General features: G+C 53.2%; 1 long non-coding RNA gene across 1 annotated transcript; it reads right to left on the bottom strand.

Annotated features, from left to right (window-relative positions):
* Nucleotides 1-10480: 10480 nt before the first annotated feature.
* LOC128570946 (uncharacterized) lies at nt 10481-13260 on the bottom strand. The gene is made up of 3 exons (XR_008375671.1): nt 13170-13260; nt 11915-12093; nt 10481-11800 (listed from the first exon to the last, which is right to left on the bottom strand). It is a non-coding gene; the product is annotated as an uncharacterized LOC128570946 (long non-coding RNA).
* Between the last annotated feature and the right edge of the window lie 895 nt (nt 13261-14155).

Here is a 14155-nt window from a genome sequence, read left to right as displayed (position 1 = left end):
CACCTGTAGTCCCAGCTGCTCGGGAGGCTGAGGCAAGAGAATCGTGTAAGCCCAAGAGTTAGAGGTTGCTGTGAGCCGTGTGATGCCACGGCACTCTACCTGAGGGTGGTACAGTGAGCCTCTGTCTCTACAAAAAAAAAAAAAAAGAGTGGGTCAGAGACCCCTGTCTCCTCCCATCAGCTGCCCACACAAAAGTGGTGCAAGGCCCGTGGAATTACCTCTCAGGAGGGAGGGATCACAAGTTATCACACCTGTCCAGACTCCCCAGTGAGGCCAAACCAGATGGCTCACTCCTGTAATCCTAGTACTCTGGGAGGCTGAAGTGGGTGGATTACCAGAACTCAGGAGTTCTAGACCAGGCTGAGCAAGAGTGAGACCTCGTCTCTACTAAAAATAGAAAAACTAGCCAGGTGTGGTGGTGAGTGCATGTAGTCCCAGCTACTCAGGGGGCTGAGGCAGGAGGATCATTTGAGCCCAGGAGTTTGAGTTGCAGTTTGAGGATACCACTGCACTTTAACCTCAAAAAAAAAAAAAAAAAAGACACCCCTGCAAAGGGGAATCAGCAGAAGGTAGAGATCTGAGCTCCAAAGTCACAAGGCCACCACTCTGATGTGTCTCCCATGAAGTTCCACATGCACGAGACCAAGGGCCACTGGGGCACCTAGCCCTGGTGGTGACGCTCAGCAGCCCTGGGGAGATTGACTATTTAGTGACACGTGTGAGAAGGGCTTTGCTGTGTTTCCCCAACCCCAGGACTCAGTCTGGCCCTGATGTTTACTGCCTTTTAGAGGTCGTCACACCCCTTGCCTGGAACTTGCCACCACTCAGTGGATGCCTGAATATAGCAAAGTCTTCCCAGGTGTCAGGGCCAACCCGTCCTTGTACTCTAAGACTCCCCCTCCTCTCTCACAGAGAGCAAAGCGACCACACTGTTTCGTAACATACCTGCAGATTAACACACTGAGGGGAGCCTTCCGGGCCGTGGCCTCGTGAGACAGCTGACCCCAGTGCTGCATGGGGGAACGGCCCTCCCAGACGCTTTTTCCTCTTGCAAACGGCATATTTGGGCAGCAAGAACAGAGTGACCCAGGCCCAGGCTCATGTCTTCCGGCCACCTGTCTTCTTTCATGATCCAGAAACAAAGATTCTCTGTTCCTCTCATGGAAGGGGGGCAGGGGGTGGAGCTATCTTGGCAAGACCCCAGAGGAACAGGGGCGCCTGGGACGGAGAGCCTGGGACCATGGCCTCACGGGGACAAGACCGTATCTGCGGACGCTGCTCAGCCTGGGCTCCTGTGACCTTTTGGAGCAAACGTCACTTTGAAGGAAAGACTGACCACAAGAGAGAGGTGTGCGTAGGTGGGGCACAGAGGAGTTTCAGGGCAGTGAGACACGGAATGCCAACTGTGGCCTCTAGTTAACCAAAGTGTGTCAATACTGGTTCAAGTGTCACAAATGTATCTCACCAAGGCCAGACATTAACAATACTGACACATGGGGTGCAGATCCACGGAACGCTCTGTCCTGTCTGCTCAATTTTCTACAAACTTAAAACTGTCCTAAACATCAAAGTCTATTCATTAAAAATGAAAAAATTTAAATGTGATTTAAATATTTAATGAGTCTCACTCTGTGCCCTGAGTGTCATGGCATCATAGCTCACAGCAACCTCAAACTCCTGAGCTTGAGCAGTCCTCCTGCCTCGGCCTCCCAAGTAGCTGGAACTAGACACCTGCCACAATGCCAGCTAGTTTTTCTATTTTTAGTAGAGACAGGGTCTCACTCTTGCTCAGGCTGGTCTAGAACTCCTGAACTCAGAGGATCTTCCCACCTTGGCCTCCCAGAATGCTGGGATTATAGACCTGAGCCACAATCTCTGGCCTAATGAAACCTATTAACGAAGACATTGCATTCAAAATTCTCAGCAAAGTATCCCTTCCCCCAACTTTCCCTGCATCACACCTGCAGCAGCTACTCCAAAGTCTCCCTTCTTCCCACCAGCATCCCTCAAACTATCCATCCCTCCATCCCAGCCAATGCGCTGGATTCCTGTCTTCACCATTCTCACTTATCTTCTGGGTGGCTTTCGTTTTCTTTAATCTTTTTGCCTGCAAATTCCAGCCTTTCCCATTTCCTTCGGACCCCTCCTTCACCCAAGACTCTCCCTCAGAAAACCTGGCACCAAAGCCAACCGAGATCCAGTTCTGAGGGTGGTGGTGAGGTGACGGTGACGGGGAAGCTGGTGGTGACACTGTCAAAGCCATTTTATTCCACCTCACTCCTAACTGGTTAGAACACGGCAGGTGCACTTGGTTCTTGTGGGTCCTGGCTCAGAGGTGGAAGGATGACCCAGAAGGACCCAGTCTGAGTGGGCGGGGGTGCGAGGCACTCTAACCTCTAACCTCCCATAGTGTGGGCCTCTGGGGTGCATTTTCCTGGAAGCCAGCGTGCTCAGCCTATGCCTGGTGTTTCCTGTTCCTAGTATCCTGCTGAGGCCACAGAGCATTCCCTGTCTGTCCGGGGGGCCTCGATGGCAGTGGTCCTGTCCTCCAGCTCCTGTCTGCATGTCGGCACTCACCTCAGCATGGCCAGTATCAGCCTGCTCCACCAGGGTCGTGCAGTGAGCCTTGCTTAGCTCCCCTCAGCCTCGGGCAAGCCATCCCTTCCACTGCAGAGTTCCTCTTCCCCTCCTTGACTTTCTAAACTCTACACAGCTTTGAAGTCCCAAATTCACGTTTCTTTCTTTCTTTTGTTAAATAGTTACATTAAGGTACCATTCACAGACTGTCCAGTTCACCCACTGGAAGTGTACCCTCCGCAGTTTTTAACATACTCATGCAGTTGCGCACCATCACCACAGTCGACTTTGGAACATTATGGTCACTTCAGAGAGAAGCTTTGCACTCCGCAGCCATCAACCCCTGAGCTCCCCAACCCTATCCTCGCCCTGCCCCCTGAGCCCCCAGCTCTGAGCGAGCGCCATTCTGCTTTCTTGTAAGTGGAACCACACAGCGTTCTGTGCCTGGTGTCTGTCATCCGCACAGTGTTTCCAAGGTTCAGCCATGGAGTGCCACGTAGCAGAGCCTCGTTCTTTTTTTTTTTGAGACAGAGCCTCAAACTGTCGCCCTGGGTAGAGTGCTGTGGAATCACAGCTCACAGCAACCTCCAGCTCCTGGGCTCAAGCAATTCTCCTGCCTCCACCTCCCAAGTAGCTGGGACTACAGGCACCCACCATACCAGCTATTTTTTGTTGTAGCCGTCATTGTTGTTTGGCGGGCCCGGGCTGGATTCAAACCTGCCAGCTCAGGTGTATGTGGCTGGGGCCTTAGCTGCTTGAGCCACAGGCGCTGAGCCCTCGTTCTTTTTTATACCACATTTGCTTTATCCATTCATCAGTGAACTGGACACTTGGGTTGTTTGCACCTTTTGGCTGCAATGAATCCACCATTCACCTTTCAGCCTTTTCCAATTACTAGGTCTGTGTCTCATGCTCTCCCTCCCCTGAACAAATACTGCAACTAATAAGAACTCCCACCTACCCAGCACCTACTCTGTGCCAGGTACTAGCCGGCTTTATGGCAACAGATGGAATTTTTTTTTTGAGACAGAGTCTCACTATGTTGCCCTGGGTAGAGTGCCATGGCATCACAGCTCACAGCAACCTCAAACTCTTGGGCTTATGCGATTCTCTTGCCTCAGCCTCCCAAGTAGCTGGGACTACAGGTGCCCGCCACAATGCCTGGATATTTTTGTTGTTGTTGTTGCGGTTGTCATTGTTGTTTAGCTGGCCCTGGCTGGGTTCGAACCCGCCAGCCTTGGGGTATGTGACTGGCTCCCTAACCACTGTGCTACAGGTGCAAACAGATGGAATTCTTACCACACCCTAAGACAGGTATTATTATTCCACTTTGTGGATAAGGAAGCTCAAGTCCAGGGAAGTAAAGAAATTAGCCAAGGTCATGGTGGAAATGGGACTTAAAGCCGGGTCTGCCCTGCAGCAAAGTTCTCCTATTTATCACATGTTTGAAATTTAACCCCTTTTTTGTTGGGTTTTCATATTTGGGAGTCTTTTGCAAATTATAAGATTCTTCAGGAGAAGATACTGGGTCTGATGGTTTTTAGTCTTAGACACAATACTCGCTGGGGACTCCTCCCCCTGGTATTTACAGAGCCCCTGTTACTATGCAGTCTGGGGGGAAACTGCTTTCTGCCTTCCTCTGCCTTCTGCCTACAGGGTGGGCATGTGGCTCACACCCAGCCAATCAAAGTCCTCAATCCTGCTGGCCACAGGATTGGCTCAAGGATGGGCACAGGATCCAAGCCTGGCCAATCAGAGCCTTCCTCAGGTACTTTCCATGGCAACGGCTGAGGACACCTGCTTGCTCTTTGGGACTGGGAGCTGTAAGGGCCACAAGCTGGGAGCTACCATTGGCAAACCCATTCTGCATCCAGGGAGAGCCAGATGTTATAAGTGGCATTACAAGGCCATGACGCGGAAAGATGTTCGTGATAACTTCATGGGTTTAACAAAGCTACAAATCAGTGCATACAGTATCCCTTGCTAGGTATGTCTTCAGATATATGAAAAAACATGTATAGTTATGTACAAATAAAAAGAATGTGCCAAAGTATTAACAGGAAATATCTCTGAATGATTATGGGTTATACAGATTTTCTTTTATCTGAACTCTCTCAGCCCGGTGTGCACTCTGCAACAACAGTGTTTGTTGTTGTCCTATTTATTTTTAGCTGGAGCTGCTGCCACCTCCCTCACTTCTAGCCCATGCCTCTTGGGGAGCACGGGGGCACAGCCTGAGAGTCCTCCTTTGGCTTTTTAGAGCACATGCTTTCCTAACACCTCCGTCTTCTGCCGGGTCCAGGCCTTTCCCACCCTTGGCTGCCTTGTTCACCTGCCTGTCTCGGCCACCAAGGTCTGTGGTCCTAGGTGTGGCTGGAATGCTGCCATCCCCGAGAGTCTTCCAGACTCTTGGAGAAGGCCAAGCTTCCCTCCCTGCCCAACTCATCCTGCTGGGAGTTGAATTTTTATTCTCAGCTCACAATGAACCTGCAAAAAATATTTTCTTTGGCAGCAAACACGAGAGTGGCAGCCGTGGACAGGTCTTCCAGTCAACGTCCAAGCCTGGAGTGGCTCCTGCCTCCACAGCTGCCCAGAACAAGGCAAGACTCTGAACTCATCTGCCTTAAATAGGGTTCTTCCCCTACCCCCATCAAGGCCAGCAAGACCACAGGCCTGGCGATGGGGCCCAACGGGACCCTCTGTCAGACAAAACCCCTCTCAAACTGACGGATACGGGGTTATCATGCCAGGGCTATGACACACCCTCTGGAGGCCCAGACCCCAACTGTCTTCTCCTTTGGCTGAACGGTTCCAAAGGCCCAACCGTAGCCACCCCTGTGAGTCTTTCTACAGGGTTACTCACTTTCCTCCCTCCAGAGAGTGATCTATTTCCACTCCTTCCATCCTTTGCAGCCCTTCCTTCAGACTCCTGGACCCAAACTACCCAGCTGGTGCCAGTGGCCAGAGCCATGGAGACAGGTATAGTCACGTGGCCCAGGCTGGCCAGGTCAGATCTTCACTCACAAGAATGCAACCCTGGAGAGGAATGTATTAGATGTCATGTTTGAACTAAAAGGTTGGAAGAATTGGGGACAGAACAGTCACACCAGGCCGTGGAAATGCAGAGAGCATGGTGGGGACAACAGAGGCGGAGATGAGCCACGCAGCGGGGTTTGAGGAGTAAGAAGGAGAAAGTGGCCCCAAGGACAATGTACTATTTGCTTGTCAGTTACATGACATTCCCTGTTTCCTCTAAAAGAGAAAAAAAGCCCACTTTGGCTAACCGCCTTGCCTGGGTGCCTATACCTTACTCTCAAAGACCTGGACTAGGTCACACTGACGGACCTGTCCCCAGGTGGGAGGGTCCATCACCCTCTTATTCCTCTCCCCTCCACTGCCGCTGGCTCCCCAGGGCTGTGAGGTCCTCAGGAGGGTGCCGCTCTGGGGATGGACACCTCCCCTGGCTCCAGTGTCCAGGGGGCTGGGTCCATGGCAGATAGACCTTTCAGCCCACATCCAAGCATCACTGGTCAGTGGTGACCCAGTGGACTCTAATGAAGGGCCCTCCTGGAGCATACCTGCTGGTGGGAGAAGGGCACAAGGTTTGGAATCCAAGGGTTTGGCTTTGAACCCTGGATTCCTAGTTGTCCCACCAGCTTTGGTTTCTTGCCCCTTTATAGCAATATCACGAGGACTTGCTGTGTGCTGGGCGCTGTCCTGTGAGCGCCCAGATAGGAGCTAGCAAGATGCCATCCTCCAAATAAAGACAGACTGAGAGAGTCCACAGCCGTGTTTCTCTGATTCTCAAGCCCAAGTTCATTGTTGCATCACACCATTCTTCCTTACCACGTGATAGGGGAGAGCGGAAGCAGATAATACACAGGAGTGGCATACAGCAGGCACTCCCCACACCGTAGGTGACAGTACTATTCCCAGCGTTTCCACTCACCCACCCTAGGGAACTTACAGGCTCTGGGAGATCAAAGGCCTTTAACTATGGCCAACCCTTTGAGCAGCATCCCTCAAGAATCCCACAAGGGAATTGGGAAGAAATAAATCACATTGCTTGACCACCCTGCCAGATCAAATTTTTTTCAGGCCTGAAGACATCCCCAGGGTTTGTTTACATGGATGGGTGAGAAGTCATGTGTTTTCACAGAGGTGAGGATTCTGAGAGGGGAAGGTTAGAAAGCTGTTTTTTCCTTGAGAGAAAAGTCTTATGCTAAGATAAACCGACACAGAATGGAACCTGCTTCTCTATCCACAAGAAGAGAAGATAAACCTTAATTTAAAAAAAAAAACAATTCTGGGCAGTGCCTGTGGCTCAAAGGAGTAGGGCGCTGGCCCCATATACCAGAGGTGGTGGGTTTGAACCCAGCCCCAGCCAAACTGCAACCAAAAAATAGCCGGTCGTTGTGGCGGGCACCTGCAGTCCCAGCTACTCGGGAGGCTGAGGCAGGAGAATCACCTAAGCCCAAGAGCTGGAGGTTGCTGTGAGCTGTGACACCACAACACTCTACTGAAGGCAACAAAGTGAGATCCTGTCTCTAAAAAAAAAAAAAAAAAACAGCAAATTCTCCCCATATCTGCACACAGACTGCCGTGTCTGGGGTTTGCTTCAACTACCCGCTGGGGAGATGCTGATGGAACAATATTGCAGGAGTTGATAATTTTTGAAACTGGGTATTGGTGTGTGAGTGAGCCTCACCCTGTCCTCTCTTCTTATAAATATGTTTGAAATTTTTCATGAGGTTTTTTTTTTTTTAAGTAGCAGGTAGGAACACAGGCAGACATAAGGAGTGATCCCACTACAGCCTGCGCTACGGCAGTCAGAGAACACTACGAGTAAGAGCCCAGCGCCTGTCCCATGGCCCCGCTGACCACTCTTCCTCCCCACCCCTCTCCCTGTTGACATCCGAGCCATCCAAGAGCCCTTAGCTCTGAGTAATAAATGTGCCTCTTGGCGGGAACATGTGTTTTCAATCATCCTGCTCAGCAGTGAGTCACCACCAACAGCTGCTGCTGCCTCTGTCCCCTCCACTCACCTTCAGCCCCGCCATCCTGACAGCCCAGGCCCCGCCCCCTCCCAGCCTGACTGCCGGGGAGCCTCAGGTGTCCTCCTGCCCTTCCATCTGGAACAGAGCCCTCCCCATCTGGATGGCTCTGACTCAGACTCCAGGTCCCACTGGAGATCTTTTCTCCCAGGCAGCCTTCTGGGCCGCCCTGACCTGGCTGGCGCTCGGTGTCCACTGCCCTGGGCACCACCGTCGTCGCACCCAGCATGCTCTTTGCAGTTTCCTCTTTGTCTTTCCCACTAAAGTGTGGTTTGTGCTGTCAGGGGAAGGGCCACTTTTGCTGCATCCATGTCCCCAGCTCCCGCACAGCTCTGTCCTATGGCTGGTGCCAAATAAATACTTGTGTGAAAGAATGAATGAAAGGAGTGGAAGGAGGAACAATCTGTAACCTTAAGAAGTACCCAGTCGATGGGGTAGACAGACCAAGGGGCCTGTGAGATAACATCCCAGGGGGCCAAGAGAAGCCAGGTGATGAGCTGGGACACGGGCACCTCCCTGGGACAAAAATAACCCATGCAGCACCTTCTGTTGGCCGGAGCATGGTGACAAGGGGTGCAAGGCCACATCCAGGCCCAGGCAGAAGGAATGCTGGAATCCAGAGCAATGGGTGTCTGCCAAGAGCTACCTATCAGCAACCAGGCCACGTCCAGCTCCCTCCCCTTCCTCCTCAAGGGGCAGAGCTGGAGTCCTCCAGGACAGGGAGCAGTGATGGGAACCCAGAGCCTCCTTCACCCCTGTAGGACGCATGCTGGGGGATGTCACCTGTCCAGACCTCCACAGCAACAGGCTCTGTGGTCAGGTGACAATTTGAGAGCCAGGGAAGCAGGGGACCCTGAGTGGTGAGTAGCTGTCGACCTGGTTCCTGGGCCAGAGAACACCAGGACAGAGCCAGGTGACTAGCCATGCAGGAAGAGGAGGGGCACTGTGACATGTGTGGGACTGTTCCTAGGATTCCACTCCCAGGCAGGAGAGCAGCTGTCCTGGCTGTGGAGCTCCAAGGAGGCGTGGGCAAGAGTCAGCAGGCCCACAAAAGCTTCAGAACCAGCTAGAGGTGGTGGTGGTGACCCGGCACATCATGACTCCCATAGATCCCCACCCAGCTCCATCACCCCTTCCTCACTCCATCTCCTCTGCTCTTGTTGCTGGAGTCCAGAGCCACCCAAACCTGCTCCCTCTGCTGCCTGGCACCCTGCTGGGGGCTGAGTAAGGGCCTTTGAAATCCTGCCCCCACACTCCCACCCCACACCACTCTGGTCAGGGATTTGGACCCATTCCAGAGCCCCCGAAGCTGGTTCCAGAGGGAGGGAGGTTGGGTTTGACTCTGAAGGTGATGAGCATCTGGCCAAGACTGAGGGTGCTGCTGGCCACAGAGCTGACGTCACTGAGAACCTGAAGCCCCCAGGGGAGAAGGAGGGAGCCAAGAGGAAAAGAAAAATAAGACTGGGGAGAGGGAAATGGAGAGAGAGAGGAAATGCTTGGGCACAGACCTAATCATAGCCCTGAAATGAAATTTACTGCTGCACTCAGCAGGGACTCCGCCAGCTCTGCCAAGCCAGCCTCCCTTCTGTTTGGACGGGGTGATGACATCATGGCCATGGGTTGTTACTCCCCAACACCAAAGGAAAAGGAGGAAGGTGGTGGGCAGGAAACCTGAGCCTCCCTGGGCCAGGTTTCCAGTCAAGGGGAACCTGAAACCAGGAAAAGTCAGCCTGGACAAATCCTGCTGAGCTGGGAGGCCAGTTCCAGAGGTGTCTGCCCCTCCCCTGCGGCCAGCCCCGTCCCCAGAATGTCAGCCGAGGCTGCTTCCTGGAGAAGGTCCAGGGTTCTCATCTCTGCTCCCTGGCCCTGGTCCCCACTCAGCACATGAAATGAAGCACATGACCACATGCCCAAGGCCAAGAGGAAATGGCCTGGGCATGCGGAAACGAGGGCCTGTGAGGGGCCCTCTGGCAGCACCCCCTGATGCCTCTGTGTTCTTTCCAGGAAGCATCTGCAGGAAGATGCAGGGGAGTCCAGTCCCTGGGGCATAGGGGGCAGCTGGGCAGGGAGGGGGGAGGGTAGGCTGGGCTCAGGGGTACAGATTCTGGGGAATACTTGATCACAGAAGCCTCGCTCCCCAAGCTTGCCTCACTCCTGGAGGGAGGCCTGAGGACCTGGTGGAATGGAGACCTTCTGAGTCAGAGAGGAGATGAAACCTGGCCCTAGGGATGAGAGGCACTGCCATTTCAGAGTCCCTGTACAACAGTGTCCCTAGGCTTCCAGGCCAGGAGGGGAAACCCGTGCTGTATTAGGCCCCTTCCCTGGAGGAAGTGTTCATGCACTTTCTGTCTGGGACAGCTGTTCCAGATAGATGTGGCAATCTCTTAGAGCCCGTGGTATTATGGGCTTCCTGCCCGTCCAGGACAACTTCTCTGTCCCTCTTGCCTCCTTTCCTTCTGGAGTCACTAGAAACAGGATCACAGCAACAAGGGGCCTGAGGCTGCCGTCCCAGGCTGTGAAGGTTGTGCCCTAGTTAAGGATTCCTGCCTGGAATCCAGGCAGGTTTGTTGGTGGAGAGGTGCCCTGGCCTGGGAAGGGGAGGAAGGCTATTTGGAGATGCCCTGTGAGGTGGCCATGGACTTGGCAAAAGAAAACCTGAAGAGAGGTAAGAGGCAAGGGTGACTAGGTGATGACATGGGATCATTTGAAAATAAGTCCTGATGGCTGCAGATGTAGAGGCATTAATAGTATTAATCAGGCTTGGCATCCATAGCTCAGTGGTTAAGGTACCCACCAAATACACGGGGGCTGGCAGGTTCGAACCCAGCCTGGGCCTGCTAAACAATAATGACAACTACAACAACAACAACAATAACAAAATAGCCAGGTATTGTGGTGGAAACCTGTAATCCCAGCTACTTGGGAGGCTGAGGCAAGAGAATCACTTAAGCCCAAAAGTTTGAGGTTGCTGTGAGCTGTGATGTCATCACACTCTATTGAGGATGACATAGTTGAGTCTCAAAATAAAAAAAGCATTATACAGAAAGTACAGGAAAATACATGCTTTTCTAACCCCAGGACTGTCCATTTTAGAATCAAATTGTGTTTTTGGCACACAGAGAGGAGAGACAGAAGACTCTCATCCTTCACCTAAGTTCTCACCACCCCATCGCACCCCACTGGCATCCCGAGGGACACCCCTGTCTACAGCCGTCTAGACCACCCATGTGTTTAATTTCACATGCATAAGATACATGCTATCTCATCACAGACACTTTGCAAAAAGAATCTTCTTGCGTTCTTTGCCTTCCCTCTGTCTCCTGACACCCGGTGTCACAGTTTGGTGTGAGATTCCCGCTGGTTCTCTGGGTTACAAACACACTGACCCTCCCTCATGCACTGTCCTCTCCTGTACAAGCTGAAACCTTGTTCCTGTGTCTCTGTAACTTGCTTTGCTTAGGACCAAAATTTTGTACTGATTTCTTTAAGTTAATTATTCTCAACCAGGGTGACATTCTTGCTTGTCACATTTGCACGTTTGGAGATGCTACTGGCACCTAGCAGGTCATAGCCAGGGACACTGGTCAGCACCCTACGGTGCCTGGGACATCTCTTAATGATAAATCATTATCCCATTAATGATAAAATTCATGTCAAAATGTCCTTTGGAGCCTCCATCACTGAACACGCTGCCTCAGTGAACTCCATCCTGTCCCACCACCCCCTCCCAAGACCCTGGCCACTCTTGACACCTTCTTGTTATCTCTTGTGGTGAACACCCCCACTAAGGGAGGCTGGGGACAGACGCCTGGGCTGAGTGGCACCACTCACCCATTCTGGCCATGAGTCCGGTGCTCAACTGGGTGGGGAAGGCCCTCAGGGTGCCAATGGGCTGCCCACTTCCCTCAGAGCTGCATTCACACAGCTGCAGAAACCCTCTAGACAGCCAGACACATAGACACATGGCCCAGCGTCCTCCACAGCTCTTGGCTCCTCCCAGACTTGCCCAGGATAGTCTCACTGCTGCCGGAGCTCCGGCCAACTGGCCTGGGGTCTCACTTCCCATTTGCGTGGGACCAGTGCTGATGCCCATCTCCTGAAGATACCATCTGGCTCTCGGCAACCTTCCAGGAAGAGTGTGGGGGCTTTGGCTCCACTCAAGCTGTCTCCTAGGAGAGAAGCTGTAAGCTCAGGGGGCTGGATATACCAGGAGGGGAGTCTACCAAAAAGTGGTGCCCCTCCCGTGGTGCACCCTAAGAAAGATCCTCCTGCCCCCAGCTTACCTGAGTATAGCGAGAGGGAGGAGCGCTGACTCTTCATGCCCTGGACAGTGTTTACCCGTCCAGCCCCGGACGTGTTTGTTGGGTGTGCTTGGGCGTGGGCAGGTGGTCTGACAGCTCTGCTGCACTCCACCCTGGGAGAGTCTCTTTGAGCGGGTGGGAGTGTTGCTGGGAGTGGTGCCCTAGGAGTGTGGACCGAAGGCTCTGGGAGACCCTCCCCCAATGCCTCCCCTGTGTGCCAGCCTAGCAGGAGCTGCTTCCTCCTGTCTGTCCTGAGCATCCACAGAGCAGGTACAAGCCACAGGCCAGCACACTGAGGCAGGCTCGGGACTCAGCTGTGGCTGCCCTGTTACCGGCCCTGACACCAATATCAAGGTAAGAGCAGGAGGAGCCTTGTTAGAAGTGAAAGTGATGGAGGGGCTTCAGGCTGGGGTCTGCCTTCCTCATTCCCACTCTTGCCCTGGGCCTGGGGCGACCTGACACTTCCCCCCTCTACAGGAACAGACTAGACTCTGTCTCTAAAGGGGCAGCCCTTTCCCCATGTCGCTGACGCATTGTTCAGCCCTCCTGTCCATGGAACAGAAAAGAGGGGCCTGTGTTGCTGGCAGCCAGGTTCAAATCTACTTCCTGTCTCCAGCAGAGTCCTCGTTCCGACCTTGGCTTCCTTGGCTTTGAGATGGGATGGTCCTAACCGCAAGACATGCGAGAGGCTGGTCAGCGGGACAGAAGCTGGCCCAGGAGCTGAGACTCTGTGGCCCTGGGCAGTAGGAAGATAGCCAGGAGGTGCACTGGGAGCTCTGAACTGGGAGGGAGGCCTGGGTTCAGGGATGTCTCTCCCATCCCCTGTGGTGCCAGTGGGGCAGTCATTTGGCCTGTCAGACCTTAGATGCCTCCTGACAATAGCCACCTCCCCACCTGACTTTGCAGCGGTCAGTGAGCTGTTCACAGCACACAAAAGGGGTTGGGGGGGGGTTGTCACGTTTTTGTGGCTGGTGAGGCTAGCAAAGCCACATGCTGCATCTCTGGGTCAGCGCCTCCTTGTTCCTTGCCACTGCCCCCCCCCCAAGCCTGATTATTTCAGGAAATGTGTCTGATTTTACTCCTCTCTGCTCCAAAGGCTCCAAAGCCTCCCAACCACACTCACAGGAAATGAGTGTGTCTTCCCTGTGGCCTCCTCTGTCTCAATCCTCTTTCCTCGGGCTCCTCAGCCTCACCCCAACCTCCACTGATCCAGGCTTAGGGCCTGGAGTCTTCATACCTGCTGACCCAGGAACTTCTTCCTGTTCTGCAGACTCTGAGCTCCCAGCTTCTAGGACATGCCTGGTCCACAGCAGATGCTCAGATAAGTATTTCCTGATGGACAGAGGAAGGAGGGGTGGGAGGGTGAAGGAAGGAGAGAGGGAGGGAGTATGGGCCAGAGAAAAGGGAGAAGAACCGGGAAATTTCTGGTGTAGATACCTGTTTGAAGAGATAACAGTTGAGGGAGCAGAAAAATGGGGTACCCTCTGGTGGGAAAAGTGTGGTCCAGAGGTTCTCAAAACTTTCCCCAGGCCAGGTGCTGTGGCTCACACCTATAATCCCAACACTCTGGGAGACCGTGGGTGGATCTCTTGAGCTTACAAGTTCTAGACCAGCTTGACCCCATCTCTAAAAAACTAGCCTGGCATTGTGGCAGGTACCTATCATCCCAGCTGCTCAGGAGGCTGAGGCAAGAGAATCACTTGCTGTGAGCTATGATGCCACAGCACTCTACTGAGGGTGACAAAGTGACACTGTATAAAAAGAAAAAAACTTTTCCTAGGGGAAATTCCAGCATGCTTGTATGCTGGTGGGGTTGACACAGGGGTGGGCTGAGGGTCCAGTCTCTCCAGGGGGATTGTCCCCCCAGCTGTAGCCCAAGCCCCTCTCTCCTCACTCTTCCCATGCAGTCTCTTTCGTGAGGTCATGGTACCGCCCCTGAGGTCCAGCTAATTTTTCTGTCTTTTTGTGGAGACCGGGTCTCGCTCACCCTGATCTCCAACTCCTGGCCTCAAATGATGTTCCTGCCTGAGCCAGTTAGTCAATTGTGTCATTTTACTCCACGTACGTTCCCTAGCTAGATTGCAAAAGGGGGGAAGGCGAGAGTTATGCCCTGTGTGTGACAGCCAGGCGGACATGCCGGGCTTGGGGTGCAAGGGCGGAAGGGGACGGAAGTGCACGGGCAGGTTCGCTGACACACAGAGAGCCCAGTCGTCACCAACTTAC

Source organism: Nycticebus coucang, chromosome 18 (genome assembly GCF_027406575.1).
Source record: "Nycticebus coucang isolate mNycCou1 chromosome 18, mNycCou1.pri, whole genome shotgun sequence".
Taxonomy (NCBI): Eukaryota; Metazoa; Chordata; class Mammalia; order Primates; family Lorisidae; genus Nycticebus; species Nycticebus coucang.
This window is presented reverse-complemented; position numbering and strand designations above follow the sequence as displayed.